The sequence below is a fragment of the Euprymna scolopes genome, chromosome 26 (genome assembly GCF_053919585.1).
Source record: "Euprymna scolopes isolate OS-2025 chromosome 26, ASM5391958v1, whole genome shotgun sequence".
Lineage (NCBI taxonomy): Eukaryota > Metazoa > Mollusca > Cephalopoda > Sepiida > Sepiolidae > Euprymna > Euprymna scolopes.
In genome coordinates, this window is record NC_136507.1 from 36211367 (window position 1) to 36225351 (window position 13985).

At 33.8% G+C, this 13985-nt stretch overlaps 1 protein-coding gene across 7 annotated transcripts in view; it reads left to right on the forward strand.

Moving 5' to 3' along the window:
* LOC145247986 (innexin unc-9-like) overlaps positions 1 to 13985 on the forward strand; it is an 849617-nt gene that overhangs the window by 514034 nt on the left and 321598 nt on the right. The window contains exon 3 of one of the 7 annotated variants that reach the window (XM_080109645.1): positions 7609 to 7657. The exons of the other annotated variants lie outside the window; for them this stretch is intronic. The gene's annotated coding sequence lies outside the window, so the exon portion shown is untranslated. The remainder of the gene's footprint in view (positions 1 to 7608; positions 7658 to 13985) is intronic. 7 annotated transcript variants of the gene reach the window in all.

Genomic DNA, 13985 nt, shown 5'->3' on the forward strand with positions numbered 1-13985 from the left:
TCTCTCTCTCTTTCTTTCCCTAGTTCCTTTTCTTAATATGTCTTCTTTTTGAAAATTACAAATGTTTTTAACTCTTCTTAAAGTCTTTTTAACATATTTTATTACTTCTTTGTTCTTATATCTCTCTACCTCTCTCTCTCTTCCTCTTGCTCTCTCTCTCTCTCTCTCTCTCTCTATATATATATATATATATATATATATATATATATATATATGCATACAGGGTATACCAAAAGTCACCGAGTTGCTTAGAACTTAAATTAATTATTTTTTTTTTATTATATATTTCCGTAAATTTAACAGAATCTGACTAACAAATTTGTTCTAAACAAAAGCTAAATTCAAAAACGTTTTTACTTATGAAAAATAATGTCTTTTAGATGTTGCCCATTTTCAACTTTTCATATTTGTGCTTTTACCAAAACATTATTCATGACAGATTGCAGAATCTCTGGATTGCGATTTCACTGTCTTATTACGTTTCTGATTTTGTCCTTCAACTCTTGCAGGAGTTGGGGGTTTGTTAACATGAACCCTTTTCTTTTTTTGCGATTACGCACCCTTATTTTCTTCCTGATGTTTTCCTTCAATTCTTGGAGGGTTTGGGGTCTGGTAACGTACACTTATTGCCATATATATTTTTATAACTTATTATATATAAATATATATATATATATGTTGTGTGTGTGTTTTGTGTGCTTGTCTGTGTGGGGGATTTTATTATATTTTTAGGAATTTGGCTTCCCAAATGTGTATTTGTCCTTTTTCAAAGCGTAATTACAGATTAAATAAGAAAAAAAAAAATAAGATGAATAGTCTAGGGATAAAGACAAAAATAGGAGAACGTGTCTTGCTTTGCCATTTTTATGTGCGAAATTGCATTGGCGTTGTAAACTCACAATATTCCATTCAAACAATCATTCGCAATATGATTTTCGAAGTATATATATATATATATATATATATATATATATATATATATACATGTACAGTAGTGTTTCGCTGTTTCACCACTCATCAGTGCAGCTAGATAAGAAACTACCTCAAACAAGGATCGAAACTCGATCGCGCAAAGGACAGTCGGAGTTTCTAACCGTTGCGCTATTCGGTTACTGCTATGCACAGTAGGAGAAAAAGAAGAGGAAAACACCTGACATCTTTACTGTTACGACTATCGCCAAACCGGAAGTGACGTAGGTTTTAATTAATGCTAGACAATCGAAAAGAGGGGATAACTTTCGAAGATATCGGCGAAAAAAGTGACCCCCCCTGTAGAAAAGTGCCCAGTTTAAGGTGGAGATATTAATGTCTTAGGCAAGTTTTCGATATATGTCATATGGATGATCGAGCTCTAAAACTCTAAGGCTCTTGTAAAAATCCGTCGCCTCTGTCGAAAGTTTTAGGCAGACATGCAAACATACATACAAACATACATACATACATTTATATATTGGTAACTCAAATTTTCGACCCAAACGATTAACAAGCTTGCCCTGTCACTGAATACCCTTTATGTCAAATTTCAAAAGTTTAGACCAGAAATTTGGAATCATTCGGAAGAGACCGAAGCGGCCAAGTTTTTAAAAAAAAGTTTGACCCCTATTATGGCCCTTTATCCTTTATTGTTTTGAGTTGAAATCAAGTTATTACGTAAGGGCCATGTCAAAGGAACCTATATCTAAAAGTTCAAATGTTTAGAACCAAAATTGTCGGAGGAGTTTGGTAGAGATCTCAAAGGTCAAATCGTTGAACTTTGACCCCCTAACAGACAAATTTCTGGCTGAAAACTGATTACAAAGATTTTCCCAAATCTCAATATCCTGTACATAAAATTTCGAGTCTGAAGAATTATTTTGTAGGGAAATATACACAGACAAACCCACACGCACGCACAGACAGACAGTTTCACTTATATATATATATATATATATATATATATATATATATATAACTTGTTTACCACTAACATTGCAGTCAGACACGTGCCCTTTATATAGGTCTAGCCATAAAATGAAAAATCATCTGATATTATTTTCTCGTCTTTTATGAATTGGATTCAATTAGGAAAACATAATCACATTCTTTGAATATATAAATGTAAACGTTTAAGATATATGATCAGATTGTTTTAATTGATTCCTTTTGTCTTTCAGTCGTTGTATATAATTGTACACATGTCCGCCGGACGAAAAGATTACATCTTTGTAAATCTATATCATCGATTGCGCATGTTTTTTTACAGGTGTGTGTTTCAGGTCTCGGCTCTTAACCTAGGCCAGAGAAAACAGCACGTATATTATTGGATCATAATGGACAACCATATATACATGCTAGTAAGAATAAGTGTGTGCATTTGATATTTGTTGCATAAACAAACCACATCAATTATGTTTAAATAACTAAACAAATTATTTCTGCTATGCTTAAATTATGTTCCTCTTTTCATTTCCTTTAGCAGTTTTCTCACTTATCTACTATTCCATTTAAGAGTTCCCATTATATTTTATCTAGTTGGCTGCCCGGTCGTATATTACGTTTAAGTATGCTATTTTAATTCATGCATATTACGTATGTATTACCATAGGAAAATCCTTTATTGATTATTCTATATTACATGAAATAATTTGCCCGGTTGACTAATTCGCAAAAATAAATTAATAAATACATAAATAATGATAATGTCGTTCATCAAATTCCGTCTGAGTTTACAATATCACGTCAGCTGATATTAACCTTGACGATGAATGCTCTGTAAAAATAACTTCTTTTTTTATTACATTTTCACCCCAAACACGGCACATTGCCACTTTGGTGTAGGGGGCTACTATCAGGGGAAACATCTACTGGGGTACTATGTAGGGATTTGGGCAGCGAGATGTTGGTTCACGTTGCACTTGAACTTATGCATGTCAGTACAGTTGGGGAAGCAGTGACCTGGAATGGAATTCCAAAGTCTAGCAGTTCTGGGGAAGAAACTACTGGAGTAGAAAGATCTTTTACATCTAGGGATCTCTACTGTGTGCGGGTGGGATTTAGCTACCTGTCGGGTTTGTCGAGGGTGTCTACGTCGTAGGGGCACAAGTGTCTGCTGTTCGCCAGAGCATTCACCTATAAAATCCTTGTAGAACAGGCAGAGTGATGCAACATTTCGCCGATGGGGCAGAGGCTGAAGCTTAGATGCCAGTTCAGGGCCTATCAGGTTTGCGACTCTCTTTTGAACCTTGTCTAGGAACGGAGACTAGTAGCAGATGCACCAGCCCAAATGTGACAGCAATGACCGAATGTGACGTTATAGAGGTACCGGATACTTTCGGGTGTTAGTAGTTTTCTAGCACGGTAGAGAGAGAGAGAGAGAGAGAGAGAGAGAGAGAGAGAGAGAGAGAGAGCACACCTTCTTCGCAGCGGCCCTGGCAATGCTTTCAATGTAATTGTTCCAACTCATGTTTCATGTGAACGTTAGGCAAAGGAGTTTGAAAGATGTACTCTCATATAAAGAGTCACCAGCCATTGCTGAGGCACTCCCGCATTTATATCATATTGTTTAGATGTACGACCGTCGAGGACAACCTGGATTTTTCTCTTATCTAAAAAGGATTTAATTATGTTAAGTATCCTACCAGTGATACCGTATGATCTAATCTTCCTGAGGAAACCCTCATGCCATACCCTGTCAAAAGCCTTAGATATATGTAGAGCTATCGCTCTGCCCTCCCCCGCTTTGTCCAATCAATCGTATATACCTTCAGAGATTACAGTGAGGAGGTCTGCTGTGGAACGGGCTTGTCTAAATCCATATTGTTTATCAGTCAGAAGTTTAGCATGTATAAGGTGATGGATTTGAGCATGGTTAATTATGGTCTCAAATATTTTTGGCGAAAAGTGGGAGTAAGCTAATGGGGCGATAATTTGATGGGTCAGTTCTTTCGCCAGAATTCTTGAACACTTGTACCACAGAAGCAGTTTTCCAACAGCCCGGAAAGCATGATTCATTAAGGCATTTGTTGTAGAGTTTGGAGAGAACTGAAGCTACTTGGGCTGATCACTATTTTAATAGCACATCTGGGATGGGATCAGGTCCACACGCTTTTGAAGTGTCAACGTTGTTTATGATAGCATGCACCGTAGGAGGGGTGATTTTTAGATCGTCTAGCGTGGCGTCAGTCCGCAAAGGAAAGTCAGGTAGGGTATGGTTGGAAGGGTCCAGTGTGGAGTTTGAGGCATACCGGCTGGCAAGTATATTAGCCTTTTCGGTTGCTGAGTAAACAACCTCGTGATTGTTGGTTAGTGGGGGAATTGTTGATTGCCGATTATTTATTACACTGTTGTAGATTTTCCAGAAGCCACGAGTTCCTAATTTTTGTGCTTCGATGCGTTTTTTAGTGGTTTCAGTAAATTCTCTCTTAGCTGTCGCTATTTCTTTCTTAACGTTACTTCTAGTTTCTATATACTTCTGTCTATTTTAACTGGACTTATGTCGGTTAAATCTGCGGTATGCATGCTGCGTTTGAGCAAGGCACATCAGGACTTGGATAGGGGATTAAACGATCTGTAGTTGAATGCTTTACAACGCAGCTATATCTCTAGATGACAAAAAGAAAAAAATTAGAATAAATAATTTGCTGAGATTTTATTATGTTCTTTTGCCGGTTTAACATAAAATAGTCCCCTGGCAATGTATTCATATTAATATATATATATATATATATATATATATATATATATATATATATATATATATATATATATATACCAACGTAATAGATGCACTGAGACTAAAGCTACTTTCAGGACTGCCAGCAACCACTGTAAAAGAGTAGTAAAAAATGCAAGAGAGCTATATGCCCAGTCTGTTACATCCAAGGTCGCTGATCAGCGGCTTGGTTCCCACCAGTTTTGGTAAATAACAAATAGAATCGTGAACAGAAGTCTGCGTTCTATCCCAACCATTATCAATGGACCAGAGATCATCTCGTCAGCATCAGACAAGGCCAAACTATAGATATCTCACTACTGATGCAATTCCCTATCTATATCAAAGCCAAGTACGTCCAAGGATGGAATACTGTTGCCATATCTGGGCAGGAGCTGCTAAAAACAGCCTATCCTGCCTTGACAGAGTACAAAATAGACTTCGTGGCTTAGTGGGGTATGCCCTTTTCTCTACCCTGCAACCTTTCTCCCACAGAAGAGACATTGCGAGCCTATCTTTTTTTTTATCGTTATTTCCATGGCAAGTGATCGTTTGAACTCCAATCTCTGCCCCCCCTCACCAATCTTTCACGAAAAACACCCGTCTAGCTGAATCCACTGTGAAAAATTTCCCCCACTCTTTATCTCTGCCTAAATCAAAACGTGGATTCCATGAACAAAGCTTCTTTCTTAGAACTGCACACCTGTGGAACTCTGTTCCGTCTGCCTGCTTCCCACTTGACTACAACTTGGACGTCTTCAAGTCCAACATTAACAAATTCCTAATGAACCGCCCCTTAAGTAAACACTTTCAAATCTCCACACTAACGTACTGTACTTGCAATAACCCTTAACCCTGAGTGGCTTCCGGGCCTTGATAAATGGTGACCACCGTGTAAAAAAAATATAAGAGAGAAAAACTATTTTAAAATCGATTTTTTTTGATTTTCGAAAATAATTTCCATCTTCAGTTTTTAATCTCCCTTTCATATCTTTTCAATTATTTTGTTATTATTTGTTTTATTATTTCGTATATTGTATTGCACTTTTTTATTTTTCTTATATTTTTTACAATAGTAACTTATTCTTTCATTCTTTTTTCATATCTAAATTTTAGCAAGCCAATTTTCATCTATATTTGAATATTGTATTTTCTGTCCTTTTCCTCTTCTGTTGGAAAGCATTTGGCTTTGAAATGTCAGGACCTAAAGAGGATTTTTTTCTTCGTTTTTCCTCTATATACTTTCTTGCTGTTCTGATGATATACTAAAGTTATATATAACTATCATTCTTGAAATTTCATTTACTATATATATATATATATATATATATATATATATAGAGAGAGAGAGAGAGAGAGAGAGAGAGAGAGAAGAGAAAGTGAGATAGATAGATAGAGAAAGAGAGAGGGAGAGGAAAAAGTGAGATAGATAGATAGAGAAAGAGAGAGGGAGAGGAGAAAGTGAGATAGATAGATAGATAAATAGAGAAAGAGAGAGAAAGAGAGAGAGCTGTCATCGGAGTTGCTGGATCTAGCCAGTGGTGATGAGTCATAGACGACAAAACACATGTCAGTGGATGTATATATAAAAAAAAAACAATATATATGTCGTTGCCAATATGAGGGTACCAGATTGGTTAAAAGGGAAATTATTGCCAACTCGCATTTAGGTAAAAATGTGTTTTTGTAAATAATTGAATTCATTCAAAAACGAATCGCCAAAAAAAACAAAACAAATAACATCTTTCTCTCTTTCTCTCTGTCTCTCCGTCTCTCTCTCTCTCTCTCTCTCTCTCTCTCTCTATATATATATATATATATATATATACAGGAATACTTATATATATATATATATATATATATATATATATATATATATATATATATATATATATATACACACATGACTTTGATCTTGTTAAGCGTTTTTGCCATTTACATATTGTCCAGCGAAATATCGCTATATCGGAACATCTTTTCGGCGTCACATCAAATAGCAACGAATTGTATTATTGCCCATTATACTTGTAAGCTTAAAGCATTGTACTGTGTGCTCTTTCATCCATTGACACCGTGCTGATAAAGGTTAAGCCAAACTCAATGAGGCTCAACATTTTATTGCCTAATCAATCATGATCGTTTTCTAGAGTATACGGTACATATCACACTTGGGTCGTCCGTTGTTTAACCGTTGACTTTGTATCTAAGCAGGAACTATTAGGCCTGTCAGCAAAGGCAATTATGTTCAGCTTGCTCAGCATGCATTTGAGAGATGTGCTTGTTTACTAATTTACAGATTAAACTTTGCAGCTGTGTTGAACCATTGTTTTCCATTTGGTAGACTTCTAGGCATTTGCTATTTTCTATCAACAATTGGTGTTTTAAGGGATATATACTACACACATTTAAGCAATTTATAACCCTCTGCTCAACTGTTTGTATGTGTTTGGCATGCATTACTGAAATAAATATATACAAGAAAAAAAAAACTGGAAGATTTGGGTTGTTCTAGATTGAAATTATCCTGGGTGTATAATATGTAAAACTTGGGTAATATTATAAATGCTTTTGAGTTGAAATATCACATAATTTGCTAAGGTGTTTTTTTTATTTATTCGTACTTTTATTAAATTTATTAAAGCCGCGTAGGTCTGAATTTCTTTCTTTTCTAAACAGATTAAGCTAGCAGAAATGTTATTTGGTATTTTTAAAAATTATTGTCACTTCGTGTTTGTATATATATATATATATATATATATATATATATATATATATATATATATACATATATATATATGTGTGTGTGTGTCTGCGTGTGTGTGTGTGTGCGTGTGTCTGTGTGTGTGTGTGTGTAAAATATTAAGACAAAAATCTATGCGTTTATACATTTTCTCTGGTTTTTTTTTCCGTATTTCTAGGAATGCAGAAGCCTTTCCAAAAAAAGGGTTGGTGTGCATATAAATAACTGTATGTATACATTTATTCACATACATATTTATATATGCATACCTATGTGTATGGAGAGAGCGAGAGATAGATAGAGAGAGAGAGAGAGAGAGAGAGAGAGAAGGAAAAATGATGCAGAGATAAGAACGAAAAAACATAAAAGTTTCTGACCAGATCAAAAAAAGGTGGATACAACTTGTTTATAGAGGATCAGTAAATATTGACATATTAGCGACGATGTGTGACTGTACATGAGGGGGGGTTCTTTAGGGGTGAAATTTAGTTTTGTGAAAAAAAGTTAAAACTATAAGTAAATTAAATTGTCGGAAAGATAATATTCCTGGTGAGAAACGTACAGGCACTTCACCCAGTATATATCACTTCACAACGTCCCAAAACTGTTAATTAGTGTTTCTGAAAAGTCTGTAGTCAAGGAGTGGTGTCAAATATTATTAACTCGTGATATACTGAATCTTAGAATGAGTTTTCGAACATTATTGAAATAGTTTTTTTTTTTAAATTTCATTTTCACCCCAGACAAGGCATATTACCACTTTGGTGTAGGGGGCTACTAGTACAGACATAAACTACTGGGGTACTAAGTAGGGAGTTGGGCAGTAAGATGTCAGTTCATGTTACACTTGAACTTCTGCATGCCAGTACAGTTGGGGAAGCACGGAGCCGGAATGGAATTCCAAAATCAAGCGGTTCTGGGGAAGAAACTACTGGAGTAGAAAATTCTTCTACATCTTAGGATCTCCACTGTGTGGGGTTGGGGTTTAGCTGCGTGTTGGGTTTGTCGAGGGTATTTACGTCGTGGGGGCACAAGTGTTTGCGGTTCGTCAGAGCATTCCCCATTAAAATACTTATAGAATAAGCAGAGGGATGCAACATTTCAATACCTATCAGGCTGGTATAATAATAATAGTATAATACTAGTATAATACTAGTATAATAATAGTATAATACTAGTATAATAACATTAGTATAATAATAATATAACAATAGTATAATAATAGTTTAATAATAGTATAATAATAGCATAATAATAGTATAATAGCAGAATAATAATATAATAATACTATAATACTAGTATAATAATAATAGTATAATACTAGTATAATAATAATAGTATAATACTAGTATAAGAATAGTATAATAATAGCATAATAGTAGTATAATAATAGTATAAGTAAAATGGTATAATGCTAGTATAATACTAATAGTATAATAATAATAGTATGATAATAGTATAATTAAAATGGTATAATACTAGTATAACAATAATAATATAATAAAAATAGTATAATAACAGTATAATAAAAATAGTATAATAATAGTATAATAATAGTGCAATAATACTAGTACAATAATAATAGTATAATAATAATATTGTAATAATATTATAATAATAGTATAATAATAGTATAATAATATTATAATAATAGTATAATAAAAATGGTATAATAATAGTATAATAATAATAGTATAATAATAATAATAGTATAATAATGATAATATTAGAATAATAGTATAATAATAGTGTAATAGTAATAGTTACCAATTTTAGTGTTTGTTTTGTATAAAAGAAAATATTAAACAGATTCTAGATTTAATAATTGTTAACCTTATCTAACACAATTAATATTAACTATTTAGAATAATAAATTTTAAAAAAAATGTTTTATAAAAGAAACTGTAATGTTTATATCTTATAGAAATACGTGTGTAAAGCGTAAATGATTATGCATACAATCAAAGACGACGTAAATATCATAAAACAGAATTGCAAATACTTTTCCGATTTTTTTCGGATTTGTATATTCAACCCCATATTCTTTTAAGATTTTGTAAGTGAATAAGTTGATATGCTTCCAACGAGTCATGGTGGACATGTTTAAACGTTATTATAATAATTATAGGATTGATAGTGCGCTACGAAGGGGGGCAGTCAGAAATTGCACATTTTAACATGCTAAAAGAAAGAAACAGTCAAATAAACACCATATCAGATTTGAAATATAAATTGTTGCCCTTTCTTTGTACATGCTCTATAATTATATTTAACCTATATCAGCTAACATATAAAACAATTTTTATAAATATAGGGAGAAATATAATTGTATAAGCACGTTTTTGATACACACACACGCATACATATATATGTATGTATGTACATATGTATGTATATATAATTAAATATAATTATATATATATATATATATATATATATATATATATATATATCCACTCTAGGACACTTCAGCCTTATGCGCATAAGCCTGAAGTGTCCTAGAGTGGATGAAACCCGGAATATTCAGTGTAGCTTAATCGCCATATACATTTTATAACTTACTAACTAGCTCTACCTACGTTATTTTGAAGTAAATACTAAAGTTTACGCATAAAGTTGTACTTTCGTATATTAATTTTATGTGAGTAAATTAAGTAGTTTTATATATATATATATATATATATATATATATATATATATATATATATATATGTATATATATATAGAGAGAGAGAGAGAGAGAGAGCAAAAACACAGAGATGAAAAGCGAAGCATCAAAACCGAGGCTTGCTTGAAGGACACTATATATACATACGTGGACATAGTTTATTGTTTTGAGAATATAGTTCTTGTTGCAATTTTCATAAAATTTAACCATAGATTAGTATTATAGTGTTTAACAACCTTTCAAATTTTCGTATAGCTTCGCCCCATGGAACTAAAAATACGATCATTTCAATATTCAATTTGGCTACCAATTCATAAACACATTATATATTAGTGTACCAGAGCCTGGCCGTGCGTATGGCAGCTGCATGTAAATGACTGAACCGTGTGCGAGGAGACGTCACGGCAAAGAAGAGGAAAAAAAAATTATAAAAAGAGGAACGTGTGAACAGACCGATGATCAAGTAAAAGAGAGTACAAGAATAGACGTGTTAGGAACATTTACGAGAGCAGCAGGTTTGAACAAGAGACAAGGCGCTCATCTGGAAAGTACATGCAAATAAATGTGTGTTGTTTCTGTGAAAAAAATAAGAGGGATTAGAATTAATTTCTTATCTTTGTTCCATTGCGACGGTGTCTACATGTTTACAAGTGTGTAAAAATGGACCACGTTACGTGGAGCAATTATCAGTAAACTAATCCCTTTCTTAAAGATAGAAAATAAAACTTGGAAGGTGAACCCTTAAAAATGTAGAGGAGCAGTAACATATAGCAGTTAACTGTGGAAAGTGTATTTTAAGAAGAGTTCATATATTATTGGCCTTTGAGATTGACGTAAAAACGACGCGTGACCTCCATCGCTGAAAGATGCTATTTAAAAAAAAGTAGCTTTAAAAATGTAATCTGATATTTATGTTGTGGGGCATTCATAGTGCACTAAAATGCACTTTTCTGTATTTCTTGCTAGGATCAAAGTGTAATTGCTGTCATGTTGAACGATGTCAAAATAGTATTGTGGGCTTCATGTTTGCTCTGGCATTATATGCAATAAGAACAAGTCACCAACATTTTAAAGTACATCAGAGATATATGACTACTCGACTAGAAACACTAGTTTCGCTGTGTTACATAAAAAGATGCTGCAAAATATAGGATAACGCTATGAAATTTAGAGGGGCCAGAATAGTTAGTTCTATTACTCGTAAAATATTAGCTAACTAAATCCAGTATAACTTTCTGATTAGGATCAAATTGTAGTTTATTTGCTATCCAAAGATGTTGCAATATTATTGTAGGGTCTACGTAATAAAAGCAGTCCCTATACTTTTAAAAAATTACACACTTCCTTTTAAGCACGGTATAAACATGCAACATGTGTATTATACAGCTGTGGAATTTCCACAGGTCTCGCTAGTTAATTATATTATTTTTAAAACCATAGTTAACTTAATCGAGTATGACTGTCGGATTGTTATTAAAGTGTAGTTTCTGTTTAGGCCAAATATGTTATACAATACACGTATTTAAAATAGAATTCCATAGAAGGGAAATTAGTCAGGAACTTTTTAAACATATGAGGGATAACGCTGTGGAATATTCACGGGTCCCAGTAGTTAATTATATTATTTTTAAAACGATAGCTAACTAAATCCAGTATGACTTTCAGATTTTGATTAAAGTGTAGTTTCTGTTAAGGTCAAAAATATAACTACATTATGCGTGATTAGAAATAAAAGTTCATAGATGGAAAATAAGTCAGAAACGTCTTTTTAAAAATATGCAGAATATAGCTGTGGAATTTCCTCTGGTCACGCTAGTTAATTATATTACTTTTAAACCGCAACTAACAAAATCCCGTATAGAGTAATGAGTAAAACTGATTATTATTTTAATTAAATTTATTACTGCGTTATTACGTTTATCTTTAGAAATAACAAATACGCACGATGCTGATTGCAAAGAATACACTTTCTTTGGAGAGCAGCTGGAAAAAAGATACACTCTCTTTCCGTGTTTTTGTTTGTGTTTTTATAATTAATGTTCAATGGGTTCTGTCGTTAAACAAACATCAGCTGTTTTATTTGAAGGCTTTAACTTAAAACTGTTGTATTACCTCAAGCGAGCGGGTTGCATTGCATGCGAAGATTCAAGATAGAAAACAGGAGGAAAAACAACCGCAAAATTATATTATCTTCGAATCCATATATATTTCAGTCGATATTCAAACATCAAAGAGATTGCAATGCACCTAGCATCGTGCAGCTGTTAAAGCAGCATATGTGTTTACTGTTCGGATCTCTTATTCAGATCTTTAGTGAAACAATAGATAAATAAATCTGCGATACGCCAACGACGACCAAGTGATAAGTTAGAGAGCATGTTTTTGAAATAGTAGTGCTGTTACTTTAAATATAGAAAACTCATAATTAGCAGAAGTGGTCGCTAGATTGTTATGCTGCCGGTTTGCTGTAACTTTGCGAAATTCTTGACGATACTAAACTGACGAATTATTGCTAAAACTCTAGATGATAACCTCCAGTTTGTAGTAGAGGGGGGCCTTACTGCTAGGTAACGTTCAATGCTGCCAAGACTAAGCTTATTTCCTTTAACAATTACAAGAAACCTTCTCATCGACTGATTGTCATTGCTAATAATTAGGGCTATGACAAGAGTTTAATTGTTTTTACTTTCGAGTGTGTATCCGTTGATACCTTACATGCTTTTATATAGAGTCATGTGGTTCTCGGTTGATTAACTGTGTCTAATTGTGTCGGATATGTACTCGAGATTCAAAACGATGGAAATAATATTCTGTTGTTATAGCGCTGCTAAGGATATACTGCCTGAAAGTACTTCCCTCAAGCTCGTAGGGTTAACAACCCCAAACAATATGAATTGGAACAAATACCTTCAGCCAATTGCTAAAGTTGCTGCGAGAAAGGTGGGTTTCTTATATCTTGTTAGATGTTTACTTCTACTGGAGAGAATCCTCTGTCTGTACTAGGTCACGGTGTTGTTGCCACATCTGGGATGTTGCGTCTCGCACTAGTCTCTCGCTTCTAGACATGGTTAAAAAAGAGCCGATAACCTAATAGATCCTGAATTATAAACTAAATTCTAACCTCGGCCCCATCGTCAAAACGTGGCATTCTTGTACCTGTTTTACAAGTATTTCAATGACAAGTGCTCTGACGAACTTCGAACACTAGTACCCTCTTCGACAACAATATCCCTTACACACCCGACACGCAGCAAAATCCCACCCCTACACTATAGAGATCCATATATATATATCATAAAGTATTCTACTCGAATAGCTTTTTCTCTCGGACTGCTGCACTTTGGAATTTCGTTCAAGACCCCTGATACCCTGACTGTACTGATATGCCGAAATTCAAGTTTAATGTCAACAAGCATCGTCTTACACAACTCCAATAATAACATCTCAGGAAATCTGGTCCCAAATAGTAGCCTCTCACAAATAAGTGGCCTTATGCCTTGTTTAGGGTGAAACGTCAATAATAAACCATGTTTATTTCCACATTAATGAATAATATTTCAGGGGTTCTCTCACAAACGTGATGCCTCATGTGGGAAACAACCTCTATTTTTAAAACCTAATTTTCAATGGTGATGTTCTTAGTTGGCTTATGACTTGTAAGCGATGTCGACCTAACGCAATTAGAAACCGATACTCCAAAGGCCGACACTGCATTTGGTCTTTTTTATAGTGTAACGTAAAAAGAAACATCGAAAGAAGAAACAAACAGAATATTATATAGATAATTGTGATTGAGCAGTAATTTATATTACGTAATTACTTACCTGACAAAGCATGAGTAAGTTTTTCCGTAGCAGTCGAAGATGCCAGTCTATACTACAGAGGAT